Source organism: Puntigrus tetrazona, chromosome 17, assembly GCF_018831695.1.
Source record: "Puntigrus tetrazona isolate hp1 chromosome 17, ASM1883169v1, whole genome shotgun sequence".
Classification (NCBI taxonomy): domain Eukaryota; kingdom Metazoa; phylum Chordata; class Actinopteri; order Cypriniformes; family Cyprinidae; genus Puntigrus; species Puntigrus tetrazona.
In genome coordinates, this window is record NC_056715.1 from 15,792,212 (window position 1) to 15,811,883 (window position 19,672).

At 37.7% G+C, this 19,672-nt stretch overlaps 1 pseudogene; it reads left to right on the forward strand.

Moving 5' to 3' along the window:
- Positions 1-19,672, forward strand: part of LOC122362004 — a 50,689-nt pseudogene that overhangs the window by 759 nt on the left and 30,258 nt on the right.

Sequence of the window (19,672 nt, forward strand, 5' to 3'; positions counted from 1 at the left end):
CGTTTTATATTTATCTAACCAGCGACATTTACACTATCTTGGATTTGCAAGTCATTTTTGAAGTTTCAAAACCGTTTCCCTCCAAAAGGATGTACTTATTCCAGAATGGATTTGATTCGCGTCCCCACCATTGTTCTGCTGCGGACAGTAATGTGAAGTACCATAAAACATGCGAGAAGTCCGACGCACTTTGTTTGTTATTTGTGTTTTTAGTCTTACCTTCGTTCATAAACAATTTTATCTCTCGTGGGACATCTTGCGATCCATTTCCCCTCAAAAGTGGTGCGTACGGTCATCTGAACTCATGTCTAACTTCATGGATTCGCCGCTTGTGGTTTGGGTAAGTCACAAAGACGACGACGGCACCTGCTGTATGTGCAGAGTTGTTTTGCAGTTGGTTGTAGTTTTGTTTAGCAACGGCCGGTGACAGCGAAAGCCAGGGCAATGCTAACGTGGAAAGCGGGCTGTGTGCTTTTAGGTCTGTAGCCGTCAAACTTACTGGAAAGGGAGCCCAACAAGCTTTTTCATTTAGCATGGTATCATGCTAAAATTTAATTATTAACACTATTGCCATTATATGGTGCTAAAAGTAGTATATGCGTTTGGTCAATTGTTTTATTCTTATTTGTATTTTTATCTTTATTGTATACTTACGTGAAATTGGAAGTTAATATATATAATTTTTATTATATCTGTAGTAGTAGTATTATTTTGTACGCTTTTAAAACCTGTACACACAACAGCATAACATTAGTACTTTTTGTGTGCATTCATCATTCTACATGAAGAGTTTAATGACACTTGACAGGGTTTTTCCCCTTGACCTCTGTGTCCTGTTTCACTGTGCTTTCTCTGACCACCGTGTTTCAGCTCATACATCACCATCTTAACCCTCATTATAGACAACAATCAACACTCCCCTGCTGACGTGCCTGCCGTTTCGTGATACTGTATAACGTTTAAACAAACATATACACGCACATGGCGGTTAGAGAACAGTTTAGTTTTTTAAAGTTGAACACAGACTGTTTGACAACGATATTTACTTTAAAAACGAACTACAAACATGTCTTTGTGTATGTTTTTACATTTTGTACACTCTGCAGTTCAGTTCAGAAACGGAAAGTTTGCTTGTGCAGCTGTGCGTGCATCCTGTCATGATATTACTACCTATTTTATTTGAATTATTTATTGCATATACATTTTATTATTTTTGCAGGTGAAGACTTTTGGACCCCCTTGGGTCCGGTTCAGAATAAACTCTCCATGTTCATGGATTTAGTGGATAGTGTCTTCCTTCATAAGATAATGACACACATGTGAGTGACAGACACAGAACCTTGTATGTGTGTGTGAGAGAGAGACTGTGCCTACATGCTGTAATCTAGCAGTTGTTATAGGCCTATCTTTTTTTCATTAGAAACCACATCCTATCCTTTCTGCCTGCCATCCAACTGTGCAGACGCTCAATCCGAATCTTCGCGCTACACCGGTTCTGTTCCTCATCGGTAATTAGTGTGTTAATAAAGGGTCTCTGGCTGATTCGGGGCTCTACTTTGCCAAGAGTTTTAAGGTCATGCGTAACATCAGTTTGCAAGCATGCAGTGTAAATGGCAGCAGCGTCTGAACGCCTAGTTCACGGAAGTTTCAGTTAGTTCAAGCTGTAACCTCAGCTAACAGGTGACTATCCAGCAGCACTGTCGCGTGTGAGTCCTACTAATGAACAAGGAAATCTCTTCTTTTTAGAGTATTTGCATCATGCAAAGGAGCATTACACATATTTTGACACTTAGAGTTTGTGCATTTAGATTGAGCTTTATGAAACTACTGTTTTTCAGCGCTGCATCAGCGTTGTCCTTTAACCTACTTTTTATCTTCGAAGCTTTGCCACCCTCTCTCTGCCTTAATCTGGGGCTTAAACACTGGACCTCCTCAGACAAAGGAAATATTTTCTTTATAAATGGGGGTGTGGGGGCATGTCTAATGGGAGGATGACACATGTACCGTATTAGCTGTCCTCAGACACTCTTGTCGCTGTCCTTGATAGATTATTGTACCCTGGTGTCATGTTCTCTTTGTATCATGTCACTTAGGGCATGAACTGCATCAGTCTTATTCCTCAAAGTCAATATAAAATGGCATTGGAACCGTCTCTTCTTCTAATGTGACACATTTCCTGTTGAATTTAGCATGAAATCAGAGCGTATGATTTGAATTTTTTTCATATATATATATATATATATATATATTTTTTTTTTTTCTCACATTGAGAATGTTTTACTTGCATATCGTCATCATATTGTAGATTTATGCCGACTTAAAAAAAGTTTTAAAGCATCTTTAAAGTTTCGTTCACCAGAGCCATACATATTCAGGTGAAAAAAAACTCTGAAATAAAATGTTTTTAATAAAATAACTAATAAATATCACCATTACTAAAACAAAAAAAGCAAAACATCGATCTTAAAATTAAAATGTAAACCAAAATCTTAAATTAAATCTAGTATATTATTTAAATCAACATAAAAATATAATTTTGATAAGGGACAAGTGAACACCAGACATATTATACATAGTCGATTATATTTTTTGCAACCTAAAAAGTTATCTAGTATGTATTAACTTGAAAGAATAATGTAAGCAATCTTTTACACCATTAATATGAAGACTCGCATGCTCAGGTGTCCAGTGTATTTCACTGAACCATTACAAATAAGTGGAGATGTGGAATGTTGAGGGCAATGTACACTGCTCCTTTCTCTTCACCCACATCCATTTTTAATGTGCCCACACCCGTATGCCTGTAGCAAACCGATAGCCTTGACGGAGTGTATTTGTTCACCAGGTATGCACGGTAAACACCTCATCGCTGTTATGCTGACGTATCCCATCTGGCAGATGTACTCTGCATGCACCCCATCGGCCTTCCCTTAACTTTTTACTAAACAGTCGTTGTTTTTCCAACCATGCTGTCAGTTGCAATATCCATGCTCGTAAAATGCCACAAAAGTGAAACTCAAAGCAGTCTTCTTGGCTTCAGGCTGTAAAAAACAGTTGAACCAGACATCAGAGGAAAAAGAAAAAACTGACCCTGATCTTTTAAGGTTCTTTCACTTGCAAGCGGAAATTTGTGGGCCAAGCTGGCAGAATTTGCATGCCATTCTCACAAAACAAATGTAAATGAGGATCGCACAAACAGAGTCTATGTAGGACCTCAGAACTGTCTACGCCAAGATCGGGACCCACTTACTGGCTTCAACCTTTTACATCCAATGATCCAGTCCAGTGATATGAAAGCCTGATTACTTGTTATATGAGAAAAACTTGGGTTTTTGTTGATGTATGGGATATAGTTTAGGTAGAACAAGCATTTGTTTATAATGCAATGGAAAAAAATCTATATGCTAAGTAAAATAATGCAATGTTCCAAAGTGTAATGCAAAGATCCTGTTGCTGTGCATTCAAATTAAGATGATTCATGTGCAAACTATTTATCTAATAAATCAGCATTCATTGCAGATAATTCGGGTTTTGGAAACATTTCTACTGGATCTGAATTAGAATAAGAGATTGTAAAAGGGAAATTTTTTGCTTCTCATTTTTTTACCTGTTAAAGAGAGATGTTACATTTGGAAAGAAATATGAGAGATTACAAATATTTCCAAGTGGAGTAATTCATGATTAAAGAACCGATTAAAAGCAAAATAGAAAGTCTTGAAACGCATAACTTTTTGCATTGTTAATCAGATTAAATATATGGACCAAGATTTGTATTACTTGAAAATGAAAGTACAATTAAATAAAAATACAGCTCAGTTTATAAAAGCGCAGTCTCGGAGTGGATAGGTTGAATGATTGGTTTAAATCATGTAAAAAATTGGGTTCACCAAACTATTAAAAAGTAAATTATTCGACCTCACTAATTAACTAGGTTGATGAATAATAGTCAAACATCCTGCCAAGCCATTATAAAAGTGCTTATGTGAGATTTTCAAATGCACTCTTGTTGCTCTCGGCCCACAGAGACCCGAGCCCCATGAATCAGAGAGTCAACAAACAAGTCAACAATGATGTCAACCTGAGAATACAGAATCTCAACACTGTCATCCGACACATCAAAAACTACTACCAGGTGAGATATCTTCCGCCATGTCAGGTTGCAACGGGAAAAGTACTTCCTGATCACTCCTTTTTTTTTTTAAAGACAACATTGTGTTTGTGTGTGATTGTATTAAATGCCAGACAGCAGCTGGTCTCTGCAGACATAAGGTGTCACTGGGATTAAACCTGTCTGCAGATGTGAAATTGTGGGCCTTATTTTTATCTGCATACAAGAGATTCTGTTACGTCAAGCCTGTTTCAACTTTTGATCCTAGTTCTTATGTAAAGGCCGCCGGTAAGGGATGTGCAAAACTATGTATATTCTAAATCAGCTAGTTAGTGGGTTTAGCATCATGTCTGTCAGCCAACAATCAGAGATGTTTCTTATTGATGTTTTAACTAAAAAGGTTTAAAAAGCAAAGAGAAATCTGCTAGCTGACCTCCTTTACTGATCAGTTGGCTGCTGGTCTAGTTGAGCCTCTCACTCATCCATCATACATAAAGGGATGCGTGATGATATTTGTTGTAATTTTTTAAAATAAATAGATACGTTTATATTATTTATATTTATATTAGATATATCTGAGACATTATTAATAATTAGCATTTTTATATTTGCATATAACTTGCCATCCAAAGCTAAACTTAAAAACATAATTTTTTATTAATAATAATAATAATAATAATAATAATAATTCATTTAATAAAAATTCACCAGTGGTATTAAAACTGTTTATTTTTGTAGTGTTTTAATAACATGTTTTTTGTTTTTAATTTATTTAGATAAAATAGTGAATAATTTGAATATTCGCCATTTGCTGACCATATCATACAAATATTTAGTATTAACAATATGGTGAACACATTTTCTAAACCGAGTACTAAACTCGCCATCCATTTTATATGGGATAATATAGGAGTGAGAAGACCTGAGTCAAAGGTGGTCTATAAGAGGTTGAAAGTTTTATGAGAGACTGTAGTCGTAATCATAGTAATTATTGTGAGGAAAACAGGGAGACATGAAAGGACAAGGTCTTTCTCAACACCATATTAGAGAAAATGTAGCATTGACTCATAATTTCTGGTCTCACAGAAAACCGTTCTCACTTACAATTACTGCTGGAGGAGAAGTTTTTATGTTGTTTGGTTTGGGAGTTGAAATCCTCTGATTGGTTTGGTTGGTTCTGGGCAGCGTCCCACCATCTGAGCAAGCGTTTGCCACATCTGACCCCTTTTCTCTTGGCAGAGTTTCTCAGAAGCATTCCTGCTCAGACCTCACTGCTTTCCATCCCAACTTAGAAAAATAAGACGGATTGTGCTTTAGTCGCTGGGAATTGTCTTGGTTTTCTACTCTCACTCTTTTACGAAATAAAATGTTATCATTTGCTCACTCGTTTTATTTCTATAGATTTGTTCTTTTTTCCAAACACTTTGAAGGATGTAACCAAATATCCTGTACTAGTGTGTAGAAGTTTAGCTTTGGGTCCTAACCAAGTGTGATTTGTGTTTGTCATTTATTTTTAGGATACTGTACACGGAGACTTTGTTTTTTGCATATCATTTTATCATATTAACTACGGTTGAATAATTGGAAGGAGGGTGTCTATGATGGTTTATAGACTTATATTATTGCCGTTCCTTTGCCCTCTAACTGGTTCTTTCTTTGTCCAGTTTTAAATGAACACTCTGCAGTAGGCAGTCAAGATATTAAAATAACCTCTCTTGCTGATTAGTGTTATTACGTATTATGCAAGATTTTGGCAGAGTGTCAGAATGTAGTAATCGCACACGCAGTGCACACTCCTTTAGTGATGGAAGGCCCCCTTAACCGCATATTTGGCTTGGGTGGAGCTCGCCTTAGTGTTTTTTTTTATAGGTCACCCAATGGGCTCAGTAATAAGTAACTGAGAAGTTTGTGTTCATATACAGAAGTGCCTCACCCTTGAATAAAAAGTGTTTTAACCAAGCACTTTAATTAGAAAGGGGCTCTCAAATATCTTGAGGCAGCCTGGTAAAACCCAGCTCGTCAGTTAATATTTTTTGCACTGAATATACACTTTGAGTTGTTTGTGGTGTTTGAAACTGGCCAACAGTCTCAGTTTCCTCATGTGGCTCGTCCAAGACACACACAAAGTGCTCAGTCTCAGCCCAAGAGAAACTGTCCTATGTGACCCGGAAATGGACTTCAGAAAGCCAACATTTGAGCATCTGATGTGGGTCAGTGCTCCGGTGAACAGAACCAGATGTGTTGTTTTATCCCGTGTTAATCGCTCCTCCTGAGACCCACATATGGGGGTCTAAATGGGGGAAGGGTCACTGTAATGTGAGAACTGAAACGCTCAGGACCCCCTGAAAATGCAATCCTAAAGACATCAGGCTAATAGCCAAAGGAAATGCTTTTGTCATGCATTAGCTCTCTTGCTTTAAATTAGGCCTGTTTGTTTTCTTCTAATGATTTAGGAGTTGGATCATTAGCTCTTTGTTTAGTATCTTCTCACTTACGTCCTTCTAAACTATAGTGATCCCTCACAGACAATCTGAGCCCCAAGTATACAACACAATGTTAAAAAAAAATCAGGTGTTAACACTGAATCAGGTGACTCGGTGTTATGGTTAGCTGAAGTTTACCATCTACAAATCTGTATTTATTTATTAATTTATTACATGGAATTATTACATGGTGGCTTGAACAACTAATCTATAAAAATGAATTTAACCTTTAAATGATAATGAGTGTACAAATATATGAAATTACAAAAATGTAACATACAAAAAACAGTGCAATTTGGTATCAGTTAAGGTTGAGACTTGCTGCACCCCTGGCAGTATGTGCACAAGTAATATGCATGTATCTTTTTATCAAGAAATCTGCATTCAGACGCAACACATCGTCACTTATACGTCTGCTATGAAAATGTGTTGCCTTATTTGACACATTATTAAAGTACCATATTTGGCTAATCAATTTGTTGTCTTCCTCATTCCTTCAATTTGAATTGATTTGTAGAAATAACTGGAACATTGTATTCGTGATCAACACAGAAATCTGAGATGAACTGACGTTCTCTCTTTTTTTGAAGTGTTTTCTCTCTCGGCTATAAACTATATTGTGTCTGAGTGTCAACAGTGGTCCCAGCTACTGTGTACAGAAATGGCCCAGAAGGCCAACGAGATAAGCAGGTGGCTGTAGACTGGTCTTTTATGCTCAAGTGAACAAGTCGAACAATGTTATACATTTTTAAAAAGATCTGTAAACTGGAAAATAGTTGTTTACATGAAGACTAAAATAACTTGCATTGTTGGAGCATGTTCATGCGACAGCAACACAGGAAGTGAGTGTGATAAAGGAAGATGCATATGATTTTAGTGATTAATTAGTGGTGTTTGCTAAGGCAAGTCTTGCTATGACTATTGCTTGTAATATTTACTTGTAGAATTAATCTTTGGTGCATTTTTGTTACACCCTGTTCTTGCTAGAAACATGTATGGAAGATGAAATAATGAGACTTATTAAGGAGAGGTGTGCTTACTTTGTAGCCCTAAGACTTAAAAAGATTTTTGCCTGATGAACAATAACATTTGCAACCAAATCTCTTAGGATTCCATGAAATAAAAACTGGGCCATGTCAGAACCAGGAATCAAGTGTATTGGAACACAGAGAGCGGAAAGTTTCCCAAGCAGCATGAGTACCAGCAAGAGTATTTCAAATATAAAAATCTCTGCACTGTATATAAGTCACATGTAGTACAAAAAGAATTGGTTGCTTCTCAAGTTAGTGGAAATGCAGGCTCACTTTCAACTCACCCCAACCAGGAACTGGCACCAGTACCATTTTTGTGGAAAAAGGGGTGTCAGAACATCTTCACCCTGGCAACCACCCAACCCTCCGGGGCATTGTGGAGCCAAGATTTGCAGAAGTTGGTGTCACTCATATTTATCTGAGACGCAGTATTTGAAACCAGATTTGTCAAGATTGTGGGAATGACTAAAGATTAATTGGACATGTGGTCACTTGACTACTGCAGCCTGGGTAGATCAAAACAACATCCTCTTAAGTCTGGGTCGCACAGATCAATGATAGGCACTGTAAGGTTTCTAATGACTTGTTGTGATCTGAACTCTGTAAATATTTGCACACGGGGCGAATGGCTGTCTCGCGTTTGGTTATGAAAGCGATTACAGATTACAGATCTACAGTGCCAAATGCCAATATGATACATTTTCCCAGCTTAGCCTAGATTTAAGTTTAAGCCTAAACCCTAACACTGGGTGATTTAATTTACACTGACCAGATTTGCCCTAGTTTTATCAAGGAATTCAGAATGTATAATAATCCGTACAGACTGTAGGGTAGAGTTCACAGTTCCAGTGTCACACTTTCTGCTCTCCCCAATTAGATTAGCTCTAAAATGACTCTGTGTTTGCTAACCAGAAAACGTCCCACCACAGAGATCAGGGCTACAGACAGTGGGAACAATGGACCTCTGGGGGAGGGGAGGGGGTAGTATGTTGGTTCCTCCCTGCCTATTGTCTAGAGAGCAAGTCGTTATGAGCATGAGCTCCTGTAAGCCGACTCTTCTAAGAGCTGGAACATGAGATATGTGGCCTGCCCAGGGCCCGTGCCTAATGAACCGCAGTGGACCGCAACAACACACAACATCGTTGTGAGAACATTCAGCCAAAGCTGATTTGTTTTCAAGTTTGGTTCTAATTGGTTCATTTGAAAATGTTTTACACTCCTCTGGCTAAAGGTTTTTCTTAGACAGTGACATGCCAGCTGTTTTTGTTTCTGAATTAGGTTCGGGGTTGCCCCCTTGACCTGCTCTGATCAGCCAGACTAACAGTCTGAGCTTTCCCCGCTGGTCTGTAAGTGGTTGCGTTCCTCAGTTCCACATGCTATGTTTTAAAAGAAAAAACCCCTCTTGACTATTGCAGCATGTATAATATTTACAGTTTGATTCAGTATGCTGCCATAGCTATCTTAAAGGATGTGGTTAAGACTCATTCGTAGAATTTGAATAACCCTCACGCAAGCTCTGTATAGAGGACAGTTGTGTGTTGAATTGCCATTTCTTACACACTTGGCGGGTTTTACAGGTTTCATCGTGGCTCTGAAAGAAGGGAGGTGTCTCTTTGAGTTAGCCTGCTAGCTCTTTGTTCTACTGTTTGCTTGTGTACAGTGGAGATGACATGGCCGTTCCCAGAGGTGTACAGTTTCTCTTTTGCCATATGCGAGCAGCCTAGTGACATCTTTGCCTTACACTGTTTAATTTCTGCATGATATGCTTCAGTTCAGTATTTCTCTCAGGCGCACATGAGCATATTCTCTCTTGTTCGTTACCTTTACAAGGCATGTGTTTGTTGCTGAACACAGGAAACCCCCTCCAGAGACCGGCTGCTGTGGGAAACCCAAAAACAAAGCCTCCTGGACTGCTTTAAAGCTGGCTTATTTTACTCTAATACTCTCTCCATCCCATATTCTCTGCATATCTTTCTTGTCTCTGCCAGCAATGAACAGTTACAAGATACAAAGTACACAAAAAGTGACAGTCACTTGCCCAAACATTTCCTAGCTAGTAGAGAGGAAAATTTGCTACAGCAGACTTTGGTACAGCACACTTTCACGTGTTTAGTGAGATCATAAGTCAACTCAATGTACAAAAATAGAAGAATAGGTTTAGACATGGCTGTAATGTAAAATCCGAATGAGTTAACTCTGGCAAACAGTAATGGTTATGCTTTAAGGCTGCCTTTAAGTCTTTTTGGAATGTCCTACTTGAAACGTTCATGTGCATTTTTGGTGCTACTGCAACACAATTAAGGGCAAATGATGCATATTACACTAACAAGGTAAGATGCAACAAGTAGTTTGTTTGTCCACATTGAACGCAAAATTGGGGAATGATGCAACTGCAGTTTACAACCAGTCATAATATATACCTGTTTGCACAGTTTCTTAATTCACTGTGCTCTACCTGGTAAAATTTGCAAACTGCAGTTGCAATTAAAAAGTGCAACTTGAGTGTTGTTGCAATCATGGCAGGGCAAACTCTTGATTAACAGGAAAAATAATATATTAGGACATGAAGTTTGGTGTGTAATTGACTCTTAATCTGTGTATGTTGTCATTCATGTACCACCTCATATAATTATGGGGAGTGTAGGTATGACAACTGGCTAAATATTTTATTCTGTATATTCTTCATCAACAGTAAACGAAAAGTTAATTATTCAGACAAGACAACAGCTCTGAACCCTAGTTTTACATTATTCGTCATCATCCTGTTGTTGTTCCTGGTCATAGTGCTACTTTTATATGATGTTTTTTGCATAAATGAGGTCATAGCTAAGCCTGTATTGTTTTAAGGCAGATCTTTTGTTTCTGTGTCTCTATTGTTGGTCCTTGTTTGTGCTCCATATAATACAGACTGAAGATTTCTCTATTTATTAGCTGACATATGGACCAGTTCTAGCCTTCCATGTGTCTTTGATGGACATCTGTTGCTTCCAAATGTGACACATGTAGCAAACATACGTCTCCATGGGCCTCTGGTCAAAGATCAAGCTGTCTTTTAAAGGTAATGATTGAATCCCCCTTAACCATGATCCCCTTGGTCAACCCAAGAAGTTTCTTTTTTTCTCCTGGGGTGTATTGTTGGTCTACAGTGTTAGAAACAGAGATCCCAGCATCTGAACATCTACACTGATTTGGTCCAGCTGCTGTGGTGGTCACTCTACCTCTCTGGAATGGGACAGTAGTGGGGGGATGTTCCACTAGGCTGCTTTTATTTAATGGAGAATTGGGGGAAAGAGGGGCACTCTAGGTCAATTAGAGTTGCCAGGGAGTCTGGAATGTCCCTCTCTCTCCCTTCTGTCCCTGCTGTTGCCCTCAGAGTCAATAGGAAGTGAAAGCTTGTGTCCACACATACAGAGCCTGTAGGAATTAGGTTTTCATTTCTAAGCCACTTGTTTTGTACAAAGATTTAAGGGTTTTATTCTGAAGTTCTATTTTCTTGAGTTTAAAAAGTTATACTGTACCTGAATACATCATGCATGCATTATGCTTTGCTGTTCCTTGTGATCTTGCAGTGCTTTGTGGAGGTATCACAAAGCTATGAAATTTCTGATAACAGGAAGTAGTGACATGACCTCTGACTGATGTGTCACATGGCAGCAGTGCTCACCTGGACTCTTTGTGTATATTTTGCTCAATTGTTAGCTGCTGATGTTAATGCTCCTCTGTTTGGACACTAGTTGATGTCTTGGTCTAGTTGATGTGGTTTCCAGCTTTTATGATTCCCCACATTCTTTTTATAGAAAGTTGAATAGGGACTCAAATTGTACATCCTACTTCAAAAACAATGTGACTAGAACTGCTATATTGTGTGTGTGAGGGGGAGAACCAAAGGTTCAGTTCTAAACATGAAGAACAACAGAATTCCTTTGAAATATTCTTCTGAGGGATACACAAAATACTAGTTATTGTTAGTGTTAAATTAAAAATGGAACATTTCAAACTAAAATGTAGCTATTTTTAATGCTTCAAGTTAACAATATGGATATTCAAGTTTTCTAAACATTGTTTATTTTATCAAATTATCAGTGTTTTTAATGATAAAAGTTGGCTTGAAATGAAAATTACGTTATTGAGTTTGTCACACATCTCAGTGTGAATGAGCCATCATTGTATATGATTTAATTTTTTGACCTTGTAATGAAATTATCTTCTGGTAAAAATGTCAGACTTTCTGGTGACGCAACTGTTGTCAAAAATCCTTAATATCAGTTCATAACCAATATGATAACAAATTGTGCATCATGTCTCATGTGGTGTGGTTGTTGCTTGGTTTTAAAACAATTTTGCACACAAACACACACAAGCGTACATACATACATACATATATATATATATAAGTCTGTATGTAGTGTTTTTTGAAGTTTTTGAAAACATGGCATTCTGACAATATTCAGGGTTTAAAGTTGCCTGCTGTGTTTAGGCAGGAAGTCTGTGGATTGGGCTTATTTTAAGTCTGGCTAACATACTAGTGTGTGTTCATGTACAAAACTGTAGTCAGCGTGTGGTTTACTCTACACAAGAGTGAATATAGAACACTGGGCCACTGAGTAGAGACAGAAATGGGGCCACATTTTGGTGAAATTGACCTTCACTTTCAATAACACAAAAAAAAAAAATAGACATAGACACTTATACGAGCATGTTTACCACAATCCTGGGTGAACATGTGGCATGACCTGCTGTGGTGAATTAGATATTGATCATTTGTGGGTTTCTCCATTGCATATTCAGTGAAGAACCCTCAGGCACAACTGCAATATGGGTCACTGTAACATAGAAGATCTCATCTGAAGAGGAACACCATGACCATTGATCAGCCCCTTTTTGACAGTATAGCCTACTTGTGGCTATCGTTTGCCTCACTTTTCTCAGTGTAAGATTAGAAAATTAAGCTTTCACTTTTTCCTATTTGCAAAGACATGTTTACTGAAACCCATTTCTCAAAATGTTTAATACAAAACCACAGAGTATAATAGCATTGCAATCTGTGTTGCAAAATGCAGGATTTGTTCAGATTTTCAGTATGAAAGAGTTATGGTTTAGTGAAATAAGCCATTTGTGTAAGTTTGTTTATTGTCCGGTGCAAGGACCGTCTCTAAGATTCTCTGAGTTCTCGTGTTGTTCCTCATTCCTGTGCTGGCTGGAACACAATGGCACTGAATGCTCCTGTTACTCATTTCTATTCATCTGAGCTCGGCCTATTCTAGTCATGTTTGTATTGTGATAAACACAAACAGTCATTTTGCTCTGAATACCATCAATCCAAATATTTACTTGAATTTCTAACCCAAAATAACATCCTTACAGGACAATTTTAGTTTTGGTATTGTTTAACTCGGCAGACGAGAATCTATTAATAAAGCTTGATGTTCTTTAAGGCACTAGGAGCTTCGCTGCTCCACAGAAGTCAGTAGGAGAAACATGATTGACAGTACTGTGTCGATGCCAAAGCTCTGTGACTGCTGTGCTATTGATTATTACTGCTGGAGAGCAGTCCCATTGGTGTCTTTCCCCTCATAATCCTTTTCTCCCTCCATCCTTTCATCTTGGATGAAGAGCTTTCTTTATCTTTTATTCGTCAACACAGTCCCAGATTTCACGAGTCCTTTAAGAATTGCACTCAACGCTACTCTCTAAATGAAAAACCATTCAGAGGTATTTTTGTTCCCATATGCTTAGCGAGCCAGCTTTATTAACAAAAATACATGCCTGATGAAGGTAAAGTAGACCCGAAACATTGCCGTTTCTTGTAAGAATTGATTGGATTCGACATATAGCCTTTGGAATATTTCCCAATTTCCCAGGTGTGCTGAGTTTGTGTTGATTAACAAAAAAATACAAGAGTAGTTCTAATACTCTGATGTTATTAAATTAGGCTTCAATGTTTCATGTGTTAATAAATCTCATTTTCATAATCATTACAACAGTCTTCAGTGACAAACAATCTTTCAGAAATCATTCTATTATGCAGATGCTTAAGAGCAGCATTTTTAAATAGATTTTTCATAACAATGTAAAAATCTTGACTTTTTTAATCAATTTAATGCATTTTTGCTGAATAATATTTGCGGTTTCAAACCTTTTTGTACAGTAGTTCATAAAATAACTTAAATGAGTAGTGTTAACGCAAAAAATAGCCCATGATTGTAGCCATCCTATGTGTACATAATTGTCTTCCTTCAAACAAATACAATTGGAGTTACATTTAAAAAATATCCTGGCTCTTTCAATCTTTATGTTGGAGATTTTAAATAGCCCTTAAAAATGCATTCAGCCATCATCAATGTGATCGAGGGTTTTATAAAGACGTTCTGAAGTGAATCCATGCATTTGTGCAAGAAAATATCCATATTTTAATCTTCATAATCTGCCTAACTTTTATATGCGCGTTCATGAGTTGTTAAGACTACGCAAAAAGCATTCTGAATTCCAACCTCGCTCTGTCAGTATATAGATAATGATCGTGTGTTGACCGCACTGGCCTGTAACCCAGCAGGGGTTGGGCAGATACCAGTGTGTACCTCAGTGAAAACAGCCCCAGAGCAGAGCCAAAGATCTCCTGTCCTACTTTACTGTTCAGGCATTGTTCCACACAGCAACAGAGGAAATGACCTCAGGAAGGTTTCTTTGAAACTTTCCTACTATCATGACCATTCGTGCAATGGCTTTATATGATCTATGCCAAACCATAATTTTTTTAATGTTTCTGTGGTGTATTAAAGCATGAAGGTGCTGAGGTTATCTTTGTTGTCCTAACTTTACAGTGGAAAGTGCCATTTGGGTACTGGCTTTTATGGGGCCATTAAATCATTACTCCCATATTTCCTCAGCATAAAAAAAGTCTCTTTTTTTGCTTTGCATTTCCTCTATTTTATAGAATTTCAATAGTTATTATATTTTCAAAGGACTTTAGAGAGAATATGTGAGTGTTTTAACAAACACCTAGTTGGCGTTGTGATATGGATACATGCCCATCAATAATTTACTTTAGGCAGGTAGTTTCCACTAATGATGTAATTGCAGGCCAAAGCCGGTGTTGTCTTGTTGTTATCTGCTATGATGAAAACTTGTCTTTGTTGAGACATTGCATTTCACGCAACAGTTCCTCTCTGTTTTGTTGCGTGTATTTGCAGCGTTTCTACATTCGTAATATATCTGAAATGGTGTACGCACCTTAAGTTCTCTAAGCCCATCTCTGTCAGGCAAGGAGCGTTAACCGATCCTTCATCGTTTTTTCCATCCTCAGCTGTTAGTTGAAACCAGATACTGACGCTGGCACGAAAGCCTCCTCGTCTTGCATATGACTCAAATCTAGTAATTAGCCTGCTTGAATTTAGCAGCGCAGAAATGATCAGGTTAACTGGCAATTAAAGAATGAGGTTTATGGAGTGAATGTTTAACTTGACACTACTGTACACACCCCATCACGGTGCAGCTGTCGAATTAAACACCGTAAAGAGCTTCTTTTTTCTCTCCTCTCTCAGGTTGAAACGTGCTCCTTTATGTAATTATACACACCAGACTGGCTGTCAGTCAGAAACACTTGAGTTTTCTTCCCAGAGTGCTTTGCTTGTTCCATTGTGCATAGTTATCTCAGAAGTGGTCTTGCATCAGTGGTCATGAAAATACAGGGACGACAAGACTGCTCAAGTGGATTTAAAGGTTTGTCTTGCGTTTAGTGAAAAGAAATGATCATTAGGGCTTTTTACATGTTGATATGCAAAGAGCTGTGGAGCTGATGTAATGGCCATGCATTAATTAATTGCAATATAATAGACTAGACTTGAGTTAATTTCTGAAAGGATAGATCACCAAAAAAAGAAAACTCTTACCTAAATGTAAGTAACAAACCTGTATGACTTTATTTTCTTTTGTGTATATTAAAAGAAAAGAGAAGTTTAGCAGAATGTTGATTTAAACTTTTAATGTTGTTTAGTGTACTTCACAGGCAAAACTTTATTTAATCCATTTCAATTCAATTCAGTCTGGAATTTGATGTGATAGGGTGATAGATTTCCACATGAAGATTTTGAAATGGGCACAAAGTGAACTTGAAAAAAAAGTTGCTTGGTTTAAAGGTGATTTCTTTTATTGCCCTTAAAATTTTGTGGAAAGTAGATATTGGCAAAATTTCACCAATTTTCTATAATATGACCACACCTTAAGGATAATACATTGGTACATTGTTTATTTATTCAACATTGGATTAAAAATATAGCATTAGCATCATTTGATGTTGGATATATTTATTATTTGATATTTAATTGTACATGTACTTTTTTTATATTACCTTTGTCTAGGGCACTGGTTTCACGATTCAGTTCAATTACGATTATCATGTCAACGATTATTGGAGTCAAAAGTGCATCTCGATTTTATAAAATGTATTAATCATTAAGAATTTAAAGTAGGTCAAAATATAGCTTTAAAACATGAGCAAATATAATCTAATATGGGGAAAAGACAATTACAAGTGATGAAGAAAAAACACTTTCAGTATCTGGGGCTGCTTTAAGTATTGAAAGTTTACAGACAGTCATAGTTTTGCCATTTAGTCATTCACTAAACTGGTTGCTTTTAATAGACTGCAATTAGATTAATGCATGATCTGTTTCCACATCAGTTGTTTCATTCGCATATTCTTTGCAATGAAGCCCTTCACGTTTGTCGCTACCGCAGACATATGTCATATTGTAAAATTTGAGAGTCTATTTTAATATTCGCATGACAAGCGTGTGTACGAATGCCGTCATGGGCTATAATCAGTTATGGTTTATTCGATCATTGATGCAAAATCGTCCCACATACGCATGCAACAATTCATTTTGACACCCCTACCTACCATCTAAATCTAAAAAAAAAAAAAAAACCTAAAAAAAAGTTCCTAATAATATTGACATATTGATTCAACAGAACACAAACAAACTAAATTTTACAGAATTTTAAAATTGGTCAGTTATCAACTATAAAAAAAATAATGAATCCATTATATTGACTGCATTCTTCTGAATTTAAATCAATATTCCAGTAAATCTCATACCATTTCTCCTCCTTATACTTAAATGATGCACATGATGATTTGAACCAAATATGATGTCTATAATATCAAAAGATAAAAGTTCTCAATTCAAAAAGTTTGTCACAAAGTACCTGTTTATCACTAGAAAATATAAAAATTGCAGTCAAAGGACTTTCCGTACATCAGTACTCTGCATAATTCTGGACAAAGACAAACACAAGAGAATTTTGGGTTTGTTACTTTTGAAGTGTTCTCAGTGTTTGTGAATGAGTATGTGTGAGAGACGGCAGTAAAGAAAGGAATGCTCGCAGGCCTCTGTTTTGACAAAGGCAGTGTGGTCTGGCCCCGGTCTCAGCTGGGCTGGCTCTATTATACTGGATGAGGGTCGCGTCTCCGTTGGTCCCTTCACACAAAAACCTCCCCCGAGTCACTCCTCTGAGAGGGGATGGAGTTGTCAGCAGGGGTCTGGGATTGATGATGTCAAACGGGACAGCACACTTTCCATTAGCTGTGTAGCCGTGCACTTGGGTGAGAGTCTGTGTCCATTTGCTAACAGCATTGCTTGAGTTTGTTGAAAGCTGGGTATGTGCAGAACTACAGATTTTGAAGGCTGAGTCAGGTCTGTATAATCAGGCTGGTTTCTGCAAGAATTGTTTCTAAAACAGCCAGAAGAACCACAATGGAATGGAAAGAAAAAATGGTCTCTACATGCATTTTTAAAATGAAAACTATTTTTTCATCATTGTGGAATAGTAGGAAATGTATGTAATACATGTAATGCAATAAAATGTAATATTTTATGTTAAAAAAAGCTTATATGCATATATGGATTCTCTCGTGATCTGTGGGAAAGCTTTCAGAAATGATTCTGTTTCTTGTCAGTTGCACAGAAACAATAAATCAGGTATGTAATTCTGCCGGTGATTTCAGTGCTCTTATCTAAGTGTGTTTTGGAATGAAGGGTTTGGTCAATTGGACCTGTTTGGTCTTGTCCTTTGTGTACTTTGCTGAGCTTAGTTACCCTGGAGGCCATTGTGCTTGAAGTCAAGTCCATTTGTACCTGGGGCATACCTGCAAGTCCTAAATATCTAGATATTTATGCTCTCGATTTTGGATGGTACTTTTTACCTTATGATTTTCCTAGCTCATATTTTGCCTGTATGCTGGAATTTGATGCACCCCACCCAAATACATGCCTTGTCTGGGGCCGCTAATGTTTCCCATTTCCAGTTTGATTTCCTGCCTGTCTGTTTGTAAGTAAGAGTTTCCTGTTCCCACGTTACCAGCGACCCTGTTTTAGGTCTTCAACCCAAATATTGACACCCATACATCTCCCAGGCTGGCTGCCATCTTAAACCATGCCTCTTTCACCACTCACTGTGTTGTCTTTTTAGGTCTAATTTTAGGGTGCCACCGTAGTGATGTGCCTGTTTACAGTGAGCATGTTTTCTGTTTTCTCTCAGGAGCATCTTCAGCAGCTCATCCTCATGAACCTGCCCAATGTGCTGGCCATCGCCAGGACCCGTTATCAGGTATTGCTCAAACATTGTAAATTAACTACTAGATTAACTACACAACAGTTGAATTTCCAGTTGCATTTCACTTTACAAAATTGTCCTCACTCCAATGATATAAAACTATATAAGATAGCTGTGCAAGTACACGCACACACAGCTCTTTCTGTAGAATCACCTACTTTTCTTTCTTTTTGTGTCAGTTGCTGTATCTTTCCTGTAGTTGCTCTAAATCACCTACTACCATGTTTAACTGTGCCCCAAAGCAAAAGTACGTCCTGCTGAACAAATCTCATTCATTACATCACACACAAACACACACCAGCCTTCATAAACACCCTCTCACCTCATACGGGGTTCAGGGAAGAAACGTGTTTTGTGGACCTTATGGCAGGGGAGGAAGAGAAGGCTGGAGGAAGCTTTTTGGGACCAAGCCCAGGCCTGAGTGCTGACTTTGGGTCCTGCTGTTGACAGTGGAGAACGGTTATGTAGGAAATCATCGTCAGTTATATAGTTTTTGAGTCAGCTGAACTCTGTCGAATGGTGGAACGCTTCTTTTCAGAATCAAGCAATAAAATAAAAGTAAATGTGATGTAAAATTAAAGATATAAAATAAAGTGAATTATTTAACGAACTAAATGCTAGTTGTTTAGGTATCCATACTATTTTTACTGTAGGTTTTGTATTTAAATTGCTTTCTTATTAAGAGACCCTGACACCTGATCACTTTTGTATGTCTACTCCAAAATACACATTACACAAGACACTCATAACAGATCATTGTTATATTGAGGTGCGATTGGGATCTGCAGGTTGACATTTATAAATGTGCACAGACAAGATTTCCTTCTCTGCTCATGGTTGATGCTTTTGCATATACAAAAATAACCCTTATCATAGTTATGTCTTTTTCTGCTTTTGATAGGTTATCTAATCATTTTGAGATTCGTGTTTGTTCTGGGTGGTTTATTGGTTTACCTCGGCACCTATTTGTTGAATGGGCTGCTTGTGATGTTGTCAGGAAAACTCTCTGTATTGTGAATATATTTTCCCTTCACGGATGTCAGTAAGGTTTTACATTGCTTTTAGCTCTCGTATGTTTGTGTTTTTACATTAAGCTTCACTTGTGATGGACAATAGAGTGTTTTCCCCACGGCTCCTCCTCTGCTGTGTGTGTAAAGGGGGTACCCTGTAGGGTGGGGTGGCTTTGAGCAACAAGCGGGCGCTATGGCAGCGGCACCCCACACCCCATCCATTTTCTCCGGAGTATTTATTAGTCTAAGACTGCCAGGCGCTTAAACAAACTCACCAACACACAGACATAAAAGCTTAAAAATTGCTTTATCTCAAAGGGTTTGTGTAATTGTGGAAGAGGTGGTGTGCTTTATAATGGCGTGTGTCCTCAGTTTTAAATGGTAAGAATCGCTGACTGCATGTTAATGATTGTTTAATTTAATGGT